The 10417-nt window shown below is 33.2% G+C and overlaps 1 pseudogene across 1 annotated transcript; it reads left to right on the top strand.

The window, feature by feature from the left end:
• Nucleotides 1-2372: 2372 nt before the first annotated feature.
• Nucleotides 2373-9910, top strand: LOC143555463 (transcriptional corepressor SEUSS-like; annotated as a pseudogene). The gene is made up of 10 exons (XR_013139211.1): nucleotides 2373-2693; nucleotides 2790-3899; nucleotides 3981-4100; nucleotides 4642-4690; nucleotides 4823-5037; nucleotides 5119-5187; nucleotides 5374-5471; nucleotides 5991-6084; nucleotides 6175-6244; nucleotides 9053-9910. The product of XR_013139211.1 is annotated as a transcriptional corepressor SEUSS-like (transcript).
• The last annotated feature ends 507 nt before the right edge of the window (nucleotides 9911-10417 follow it).

Genomic DNA, 10417 nt, shown 5'->3' with positions numbered 1-10417 from the left:
ATGTGTATTTTTTTCACGTCTTATCTAGCAACATGTTTATGTCTCTATTCGTTCCATTGTAAAACAAGTTCACTCTCCTATTAAAGTGTATTAGATTTTTATACACGTATGAAGACGGGAACACTATTCAATTTGTAGTATTTTGTTACTCAAATACACATTTATACTATTTATTATTTAATAACGTGTTTTAGATTTCTATACATGCACAACAGTAACACTTTCAACCCGATTTAATTCAATCGTAAAATTAGAAGAAAAAAAATACCGATGATTTTGTTGTTGGACTCAACTCGTAAAAGGTTTCAACCTATACAACTTTAGGTTGCTGGTGTTTTTTCCTTTTTTTGTTGTGAATTTTGAGATGGCATGTATATAACGACAATTATTAAATTATCCATTTGGGGATACTAATCATGAATATTAAAGAATAATGTTAAGTTTTAATTGTAACGTGAACATCTAAACATGTGCTTATACATAAAAACAAAGTTATACAAACCAAGGTTTGCTTTCGGTCTGACACTCCTCGTACCATAAGTATCAATAACTAGTGGAGTTTTTACCAGGTATGTCCGTTTAATTTTAACTTTTAAGATTGAAAAGAAAATGAATGTTCATAATATGTAGCGTCTTCCTTATTAATTTACAACAATATATATTAATATTTCTAAATTAGTTATGGGTGGGGGTAATAAGGTGGTTAGTATGTTAAATAGGAGGTTGGGGTTCAAACCCCATGGTGTACAAATATTTAGTCGTTAAAAAAGTTGGAAACATCACCCCCAAATTTTAGGTCTGGTAACTTATAGAAATTAGAAGTCTGGTACTTATTGGAATTAGAAAAAAGAAAAAAAAACCCTTAGCTCATTAACGCATGCACAAGAGACTTCTTAAAAGGAATAAAAATCTTAAACATAACAAAGATTCCAAATTAAACTAATTTCTAAACAAAACATAATCCGTAAAGCTCGATGTAATCCTAAGCAAAGTTTTCATCCGATGCCATAATCGATCTCATGTCATTGGTCACTCATGAACCTTACCCTTGCTAGACGAGACCTCACATCTACTTGAATACACACTTAAATAAGTCGAGTTACACCCAATAGGCTATTCATGTGACTAGTTAAAGAAGAGAAGAGCTACCTAATCGCCTTCTAGACAAGGATAATGTGAGTTCTAAGCTACTATTTTAAAACACATATTTAAAATCAGCTTTAAATGCTCATGCCATCACAAGTTATCTAAACACAAAAAAAGGCTAGAACACCACATTAATCCCCTCATATAAAAATAAAGGTCCAAACATACGCTTAAAGTGCACCACCACCCAAGGATCAATAAACAATAAACACATATATACTATTGAAACCAAGTAATACACATGACATAAAAAAACATAGTTCTTGTCTTGGCGTCCGTTTTATTAGTACATGAAAGATTTTTTTTGGGCTTCTTTCTTCTTAGAGAGAGAATAGGGCTTAAAGAGATAAATGAAAGTATCATTTGCATGTGTCAAATACTTTAGCCCCTCATACTTATTCATATTTGAGGAACTCTTTAGAATTTATGCAAGTAAATATAAACATTTGTTATTTTGTATATAAAAAATAATTTATGTTACTTTTTAAAGTATAAAAAGAAAATGAAATTTATTGTTACATACTTCATTGTCTAAAAATATAAATTTAGCCGCACAAGAAATTGTTATGAGAAAGCAATCAACATCTAAAAGTCATTAGCATAACTACATCAAAATGTTAAAATTTTCACTGAAGTAGGATCATCTTCAAGAATTATAAAAAAAGTTTTGGATCAATGACAAAATAAATATTTGGGTCTTAAATTAGTCAACTAGTTGAGTTTAAACATTAAGAATACATATTTTTTTTAAATAAATAAGTATATATAATCTAAAAAAGATAAATTTCGAGCCTATAGAGATGTCAGGCTATCGCCAGTCGACCACCCGGCCCGACCTTGCACTAAAGTGATAAGAGTTTGTATACAACTCGTGTCATTTTAAAAGTAGGTTTAGAAACGCATAAATCAGTTTGTTTTTAAAAAAAATCTAAAAAAGTGGATGATGCAATAACGATGATGTATGATGGTAGATATAAAATCTTCACATTCCCATAGATACATTCATACATACATACATATCATATAATATATGATATGATATGAAGTGGATTTGACTTCCTTCCTTCCATTGAAGAGAGAGAAAGAGAAAGAGAAGAATGAAGAAAATTCAATCCGATACAATTCTACTTTGACGTCCGCAAGGTCTCCTCTCTCTCTCTCTCTCTCTCTCTCTCTCTACAGCCAGATTGAACCCTAATATAATTATTATTATTATATGTCTGTATGCAATAACAACTGTCTTCTTCTGCACAACGATTTGCATCACCATTCAGTTCAATTCAATTCATTCCTCTGGTGCGTTCACTGTTGATTCATTAGCTTTTCAGTTGACCTCTTGTTCTGATTCACTATATATTAAGCTGTTTATTGTTTGTAACCCTAGCTCTATGAATTACACTGTGATTCATTACTTTAGCTGCGTTTGATTTGTCATAATTCAATTCTACCTTTAAATCGTTTGTTTCATAAGCTAGGTTTTCATTTTCTGCTTTCAGGATTCGAACTTCGGCATTGGAAGACTTAGCTTCTAGTTTGTGTTGTTGAAGGTGAGAGATATTATTATTATTGAATGCTTATTATGTTTTTGAAAAAAAAATGTATATAGGTTAACTGATTTATAAGAGTTATGATAAACTATGCAGATATTGATTAATGAATGAAATGGACGGATATCGGTACTTTCCAGCTGGTTTGAGTGATACATGACTTCTTCTGTGTCACGCAATTTTAGTGTTGTAGATCCTTTGGGACATTGTTTTGTTAGAGTTTATGCGTTCTAGGTTGTACTTGTAATTTAGAGAAGTTAGTATTAATTTGGTTGCATTTTTGGGAAGATGGTGCCACCGGGGCCACCGACTTCGCTTAACGGTGCACAGTCTGTTCCGTCTTCCATGTTAAGGTCAAACTCGGGTTTATTGGGTGGTCAAGGGGGGAATCAATCTGGATTTCCGTCTCTCGTGTCACCACGGACTCAGTTTAATAACATGAACGTACTTGGGAATGTGTCTTCACTTCTTCATCAGTCTTATGGTAATGGCGGGCAGAATTCCGGGAGTTCTATAAGGGGTATGGTTGATAACGGGCCTGATTCTGATCCGTTATCTAGCATAGGACATGGGATGGGGTTTAATACTCCTTCGTCTTCTCTTGGTCCGTCAAATATGGTCAACTCAAATGCACCGGGGCAACATTTTTCAAACTCATCCCCAAACTTGCAGCAGAGTCAGCAGTATTCTGTCACTAATAATAACATTCAGCAGCAGCAGTATCAAACTAGCCAAGTGAAAATGGAGCAACAGGCAGTGACAAACGAGTCAAATTCTCAACAGATGCAAGCTTTGAGAAACCTTGGTCAGGTGAAAATGGAACCGCAAGCGATTCAGCAGACCATTAGAAACTTTCCACCTGTAAAAATGGAGCCACAACATTCTGATCAATCATTATTTCTGCAACAACAGCAGCAACAACAGTTGCTTCAAATGTCCAGACAATCTCCTCAATCTTCTGCTGCACAAATTAATCTTCTGCATCAACAGAGATTCTTACAGTTACAACATCAGCAACAACAGCAACAGCAGCAACAGCAACAGCAACAGCAACAGCAACTGTTGAAAAATATTCCTCAGCAACGTTCTTCACTTCAGCCACAGTTCCAACAAGCAACGAGATCTCCTGCAAAGCCTGTGCATGAACCGGGGATGTGTGCAAGACGGCTTACACATTATATGTATCAGCAACAGCATAGGCCTGAAGTAAGATTTGCACAAAGTCCGTCTATTGACACATTATATGTATCAGCAACAACACACTATATGATTTTATTTGTTTTGCAGGACAACAACATTGAGTTTTGGAGAAAATTTGTGGCCGAGTACTTTGCTCCTAATGCCAGGAAAAAATGGTGTGTTTCTTTGTACGGTAATGGACGCCATACTACTGGAGTTTTTCCTCAGGTGAGATATTATGCAACTAAGGCAGACTTGCTAACTTTCTACTAGATGTGTGCATGGGTCGGTTTTGAGTTGAACTGTTCTATTTTGGCGTGGGTTCGGTTTTGTTTTAACAATTGAGCTTGAAATTTTTGGCAGGAAAACATGGCGCAGATTTATGAATTTAGGGATAAATATTTTTGTTAATTAATGTTGACTGATTATTATACATTTGAGTTCTACCATTTTTTTAAATTATTATAAATGACTTAACATTCAAAATCTAAAATGAAAATTTATAAACTTGGTTTGGTTTGGTTTGGTTCGGTTCAATTCTTTCGGTTTTAATTGCATGCAAAATCAAAACTGAACCAAAAATTTGTTTATTATGAAAACATGAAACCAAATCGTTGTTTTTGTTTGGGTTCTTTCTTTTGTTACGGGTCGGATTTGGGTTTCATGTGTACCCCTACGTTAACAACCCTTTGTTTTGGAGAAACAGTGGTTTCATTGTTGCTTGTTAATGGAGGTCATGTATAACTGGCTTACTGCTATGTTTGTGCAGGATGTATGGCACTGTGAGATATGCAATAAGAAGCCAGGCCGCGGCTTTGGTATGTCTTTTCTTTTTTGCAGACCAATAATTTCATTCAAACAATGACTTAGTTTTTTTTAAGGGTTTTCCATATTTTTTTAGGTGTTTGTTTGTGTTCTGATATAATATATGTATGTAAATGTGACATCAGAGGCGACTGCAGAAGTTCTACCAAGGCTATTCAAAATAAAGTACGAAAGTGGTACTTTGGAGGAGCTTTTATATGTTGATATGCCGAGAGAGTATCAGAAATCATCTGGTCAAATAGTGCTTGACTATGCAAAAGCCATACAAGAAAGTGTTTTTGAACAACTTAGGGTTGTTCGTGATGGTCAACTGCGAATAGTCTTCTCTGCAGATTTGAAGGTCTGTTTCCATTTCATGTGGTCCTAAAAGGTTGACATATTAGTTTTTGTGTGCATGCATTTACCAAATCCTTTTTCACAGATATGCTCGTGGGAATTCTGTGCTCGGCGTCATGAAGAGCTTATTCCTAGGAGATTGCTCATACCCCAGGTTATTGTCAATAATTACTGTTTTTATTTTTTTATATCAAAATAAGTTAATAGTGTTATTGTGAAGATATAGTTTTGTAATAATATTCAAATGTTTTATGTGTATAAAGTTCAATATAGGAAAAGCAAAAGGTGTTTGATGGTTTTAGACTTTTAGTGTAACCAGGATGCTGGTTTTCTTTTACAGGTTAGTCAACTAGCTAATGCAGCTCAGAAATACCAGGCTTCAACTCAAAATGCTTCATCAAGTGTATCCCAACCAGAATTGCAGAACAATTGTAACATGTAGGTTTTCATGCAACACGCTTACTAATGCTATTTTAGTTGTCTCTAAATGCAGAACAATTGTAAGGCATTTGGAAAACTTTGTCTTAAAACATAAGACGGAATACGTAACAATCAAAATGAGGCATTGTGTTTTTTCTTCTTTTGCTTTGAAGCTTAACCTCGTTAAAGGCAAACAGTCAACATATGCATAGATTTTATAGCTTCATACACAAAATTCAATTTTATAAACTAATATTGTTTTCCCATTAAGTTGCCAAATATTTCTGTTTAGGTTTGAAATGTAAATTTAAAGGCAGAAAGCAAAAGCATAGCCATTTAAGACCGTCATATAACTGGATGCAGAATTATTGTGAATGTATCATCATAATCTCCACTGAGTTGCTTAGTTTGTTAGTTGAGTCTTATGATTCCTATGAATTAATGGGGACCGTATAATATATTCTAAATGATGATTGTGTCGGGACAATTTGTTATGCTTTTAGCACATGCTTATATAAATCTTAATTAATGTTTCAGGTTTGTTGCTTCAGCTCGTCAGTTGACAAAAGCATTGGAGGTGCCGTTGGTTAATGATTTAGGATACACAAAGAGATATGTCCGGTGCCTTCAGGTAATCTTCTTTTGTAATTACTTATCAGTTTACACGCTTCATTTTATTTTGATCACACATGTTTTAAGTTTCCTATTTGCTTGAAACTAGATATCAGAAGTGGTCAATAGCATGAAGGATTTGATTGATTTTAGCCGAGAAACTAGGACGGGGCCCATGGGTAAGTGTTTTGAACTTTGTTGTCTCTTAAATACCATGTTACAAAGTGCTAGTATTCACTTGGGTTCTAGAAGTCTATATGTTGGCATTATGAAGCATGTATATGGCACTGGTAATCTATGGTACATTCTTTGATCAATCATTGTGTGAGATGTTAACGGATAGGTCTTAGGTACAAAATAAGGAAAAAACAAACTGAAAACAGTTAAGAATAAATTATGATCTAGATTTGATTCAGACGATTATGAATATACTGTAGGCATCATATTTTGTTTGTTTAGGTATAGAAATCTATTCTTGATTAGGATATTTAGAAATTTGTTTCTATTTTTTAATTTTATTAATATTTCATTTTTCATATGATAAATCATCCACGTATGTGCACTATATTTTCACACACAGTCTCATAATACAGGACATAAAGTTCTAGTTTAAAGATGGTAATATGTAATATGTTAACTATTTTTGCTGCCATATGTGTGTTATTTGCACATGTAAGCCGTTATAATATCCAATCAAATTTTTATATTTGCTTTAGGTTACTTATTCTCTTCTTGATTCACCACAAGTTAAATTCACAGTTTATACCTTTATGGCTTTATATTACAATAAGAAACAAAAAATAAAAATAAAAAATTAATGTATTATGAGATTAGACTCTAAAACATTAGTAACTAAGTTAAAAGGTCTATTATACAATGGTCTATTTATAATTTAGATATACATTGTAATAAGTTAATGACGTGCACAATTGTGCATATTTTTATATAAAATGCAATAGAAGCAAACTTTTGCATTTAGACCATTACAAGACTAAACAAAACATGGATACATGTATAAATAAAGCATAGTTATCAAATGTGCTAGGCCTACTCAAGGCACGTAGGCCTCGCTTGGGGCCTAGGTGCAAGGCTCAAAAAAAGGCGAGGGCCTGAGAAATAAAAAAAGCACACTTAAATAAAAAGTTGTTGATAATATTATACTATATAGAAAAAATAATACTATTTTTCAAATAAAATAAACAAAAGCTATTATATAACATTTGATATCATCTAACTAGCACCAAAAGTTCTAAAATAGTCAAGAATAAAATGTAATTTCAAAACTTGAATAAAAGAATGTTCAATGTGATAACTTTGAGCTCTCCTAGATCTAAGTTTCAGTCACACTCCTTGCGTTTCTTTTGCTCGGCTTTTTATCTTCTCATGTTCTTGTCGCCTTCTTGGTTCCACACAACACCAATATTCGGCTTTAATAATTTGCTCGTATAGCAAAGAATCAGATGACACTCTTTTGCAATTCTCTTCTGCAATCACACGGTTTTGACGCTGCAGCCCTAATTCCAGGCTCCGGTGTTTGTTGGAATCAGTTTAATTCTTCAAGCCCAATTGTTAAATTTTATAATACAGGACTAGTATAATCAATTTTGAAGATCGATCCTTTTTTCCTTTTCTGCCTAACAAACTAGACAATAACGAAGGGCTCGCCTAGGTAGAAGCACATTTATTGAGCCTTGCCTAGCAAATATGCCTAGGCGCAAGAAGCGAGGTCTTTTAATAACTATGATGTAAAGCATTGCATATTTTCATATTTCTTTTGTATTTTTAAAACAAAAAAAATAGTTTTTTATTATTAAAAACCACATTAATATATGATAAAAAATAATCAAGAATTGCTGGCATGATGTAATTTTATCCCTTAATTATAATTATCGTTAATTTGTACCTTGTCGTCTGACCGTGATGATTACCTATTGTCGGCTTTATAAATGCGGTAAGACCACAAAGAATGCTAGTTAATAACTGAAACTTTTTTGTTCAAACTTTAAATAGCATGTATATATCCTAATTTTTATATATGATAGTCGATAGATTAATAATTTATAGATAATATCAATCAGACCTATCTTTTATTAGTGTGTATGCCGTATCAAGAAACCATTGTTTTTGGTATCTTCTCTGCCTTCTGAAATGGCTGGAAATAAATTAACGGAATTAAGATTCCATGCAGTATAGAAGCTAATACGTGTAGCCAAATTGCTATTACATGATTAATATCAAAGTATATATGCTTATAAATCATCAAGTTATAAATATTTTTTTTATTAAATGTCATGCTTCAAGCCTTCAGTTACAACTGACATACCAACGGATTAAATTTTGTTTTTTGTGTTCTCCGTTAACAAAATATATGTTCTCTCAACTGCATAACTAATATCATTACATTTAATTTTGCTATTATAAAAAATCAAATAGCAATATAATTTTTTTTTCTGTTTATGTGTTCTTGCCCCAAAAAATTGATGCTATGCAAGTTTATCTACTGACAACTGATAAATCTTGACTAATAACCTAAGAACAAAAATTATATTTCAGATAGATAACGGATGCATATGCTTTGTATTAAATGTATCAAAATGATCTTTTAAGTTTTTAAAAATAAGCAGATGCTAGTTATCTCTGAATTCCTTAATGCTGTGATTGATATTAATCACTTCTGGTGGATTTAATGACAGTTAACACTCGATTTTTGCGGAAATTAGAATTTAATAACGTACTTCTAAAATTGGAAATGATTTCTTTTTTGTTGTATATTTATAGTATTTTATTTGCACAACCTGATATATTAACTTCTATGATTAACGTCTATGATAAAAGACATATTTTACATCAGTTATAAACGGATCAAATATTAATTGGTTCAAGTCAAATTAGAAATCTATTAGTTCAGCAGATTCTCCATTATGTTAATTGCTTTTGTTAAAAATTCTTTTTATTTGTTTATTTATATTCACTTCTTGCGTTGACAGAGAGCTTAGCTAAATTTCCGCGAAGGACATCTTCAACATCTAGCTTTCATAATCAATCCCAACAACCTGAAGAACAACAAAAGCACCCACAACCAACCTCAGCTATGCAAATCACATCCACCAATGGCGTGATGCCATGTGTAAATAACATTAACTCCTCACTTCCGACTTCTTCCAACACCACCATCGCCAACCTACTACACCAGAATTCCATGAATTCTAGACATCAAAACCCACTCAGTAATACAAATAGCCCGTCTCCTTTACCCGTCACATCACCAAATATTTCCATGACTGATGCTGATGCCAATGACTCTCAAAGCTCCGTGCAGAAGATTATTCAGGAAATGATGTCATCCCATGGCGGCAGCGGTGGTGGTGGTGGTGTTGGGTCAATGGGGACTGACATGAAAAGTTCTAATGATTTAGTTCAGGTGGGGAATAATGTTCTTCGGGTGTTGTGGGAAATGGTCATATGGGTATGCGAGGTGCAATGGGTCAACATAACCATAGTAATAATTCTTTGAGTATGAATGGAAGGGTTGCAATGCAGATGATGCAGCAGGATTTAGGGAGCCAATTGCTTAATGGTCTTGGAGCGGTTAATAATGGCTTTAATAATATGCCATTTGACTGGAAACCGTCTCCTTAGAAGAAGATGTAAAGTTATATCCAAAAGTGTTGCAAAGAAGATGAACAGAGCGAAAGAAGAAAGAAAGGTGTATGATATGGGAAAACTAAACAAAACCTGTTTCGTGTTGGTGACCCCTTGCTTTGGATTGTTTTAGATGAAAGGAAAGATATAGCATGCCAGTTTTTAATTTTTGATTTTTATTTTTATGAAATTGATCTTTGGTATGTTGCTTGATTTTGTTGGTTATGATTGGAAGATGGCAGGTGGGGATGCTATTGCTCAGGAACTGGTGTATCTCTACACTAGAAGTGAGTGTATATATTATCTATGGAATATGTTTAATGTAGAATTTAGTTAGTTTTTTTTGACCTCCTTGGTTCATAGTGTTTTGAGATGGGTTGGGACTTGGGAGTGGGATGGCTAAAGTTGGCATTTTTCTGGCTTTCAAATTTGAATTAAAAGGTACATCCAAACTCATGCCGCCTCGCCTCTATCCTAACACTCCGTTCCCGAGTTCATTTAATGGGAGAAAAGAAAAAAAAGAAAATTTTTTGTATCCATTTGTTTCCTATTTTAACTTTCAATTCTTTTCTTCATATTCTTTTCAAATTGAAAAAAAACATTTCCTTTCAACTTGCTTTTTGTTTTTCCTTGTTTTCTTTCTATTTGTTCTCTTTTCTTCAATTTAATGAAACTCATGAACACAACTTTCTATCATTTTTTTTGTTTTC

The sequence above is a fragment of the Bidens hawaiensis genome, unplaced genomic scaffold (genome assembly GCF_021521415.1).
Source record: "Bidens hawaiensis isolate Kalapana, Puna unplaced genomic scaffold, B.hawaiensis_p1.1 tig00018132_1, whole genome shotgun sequence".
Taxonomy (NCBI): domain Eukaryota; kingdom Viridiplantae; phylum Streptophyta; class Magnoliopsida; order Asterales; family Asteraceae; genus Bidens; species Bidens hawaiensis.
Note: the sequence above shows the minus strand (reverse complement) of the source record. Positions and strands in the feature narration are given on the sequence as shown.